Source organism: Tupaia chinensis, unplaced genomic scaffold (genome assembly GCF_000334495.1).
Source record: "Tupaia chinensis unplaced genomic scaffold, TupChi_1.0 Scaffold144433_1, whole genome shotgun sequence".
Classification (NCBI taxonomy): domain Eukaryota; kingdom Metazoa; phylum Chordata; class Mammalia; order Scandentia; family Tupaiidae; genus Tupaia; species Tupaia belangeri.
Window position 1 is genome coordinate 11,368 of NW_006204293.1, and position 1,502 is coordinate 12,869.

The 1,502-nt window shown below is 39.5% G+C and overlaps 1 pseudogene; it reads right to left on the minus strand.

Annotated features, from left to right (window-relative positions):
• Nucleotides 1-448: 448 nt before the first annotated feature.
• LOC102496705 (CDK2-associated and cullin domain-containing protein 1-like) overlaps nt 449-1,502 on the minus strand; it is a 1,728-nt pseudogene continuing 674 nt past the window's right edge.

Genomic DNA, 1,502 nt, shown 5'->3' on the forward strand with positions numbered 1-1,502 from the left:
CAGTGTTTTAACCACTATACAACCTCCTGTTTTCACATTCTTTTAAATTAAAAACATGAGAAGTCCAATGTTCTCTTATAAGAACAGGTTTGGGAACCAGCAAATGGCATAATGGATATATCACTGGACTCCCATGTCATCAGCCATGGTTTGTATCCCAGATGCTGCAGTTTGAGGTTCACACCAGGCATGTGTTTGTTTGTGTGCCTAAATTCCAGAGAGAAAAATAAAGGAGAAGGGATTGCAGCAAGATCTATCTTCCCTCGTGGGTGATTTTATGCTCTGTCTCTCCAGCAAGTGCATGTACTACATAGTGAAAATCTCTTTATAAATAGCTTTGTGAAAGTTCCTGAGTGCCTGCAGGCCCCCACTGTGCTCTGAGTACACTGTGTGCTCTCTGCAGTTTTGGTGCATCCTCTTTTTCACAAGGAAAGTACACTCAGTACATTCACTGTCTGTTCCCCCTGGAACTTGCATATGCTGATGAGCTGTTATAAGCCAAATCATCCCCAGTTTTCTTCTGAAACTGGTCACCTCCTGTAAAATCACTCTAAATAAATTCTCTTTGAAGTTTCTGATCTTGAGCAGCATATTCAGAAAGCCCATGCTCTACTGCCAGAGTGTAAAATGTTTGGGATAAATTTAGAGAACAGAGTTAGAACCATCTGAATCTATTTTGTTGTGAGAATATACAGGCCTTCACAATATTTGCCATAGTAGAAGATATGACCTGAGATGGTGTTGACTGGGATCCTAAAAGTAAAGGTGATCTGCTGTAAATGTCTTTTTTCAGCATGTTCCGTGAACAGATTTATTAGGCTGTCTTTTATGCTTTGTTAAGCTGGTTTCAATGTAAAGCTTTTTCATATATATGAAAAGAGGCACAATGCTCTGTGATGCTGCCATGTGTTGTCTAAGAGCTATAAAACTCTTTCAGTATAGAGATCTGCAGGACTGGCATGCAACTCTATTGAAATTCTAAGTCCTTTTTTTAAGATGTGTTTTTGCTATCGGGTGTGTGTTTTCATTGGAAAGACAGAGACAGAGAGACAGAAAGTGTGAATCACCTAACATGGAGAATGGCCATGCCTCAATCCCTTCTCCTCCAGTGTCCTCTCAAGATCTTGGGCATGCATGCACACACATCTGGTGTGAATTTAAGTCGCTGGATCTGGGACTTGAATCATAGTCAATTACAGGACAGTCCAGCAATGTAACTATTATATTATTTGCTGGTCCCTCTAAGTGATTAATCTTTTAGATCAAGTCACTATACATCTGTTCCAGTGCTGCTGGCTTACATGCTTATACACACAGCTGTATATCTGTTCATAGGGTATAGGGATATAGTCATCAGGACTCTGTGTCAAAAGTTTATCTATGACACTATCCAATTTCTTCCAGGAGGATTTTTTTTTAAAAAAAGGAGATAGTTTTATTACAGTATTTGTTTGATAGAGAGAGAGAGAGAAAAAGAGAGAGAGAGAGAGAGAGAGAGAGAG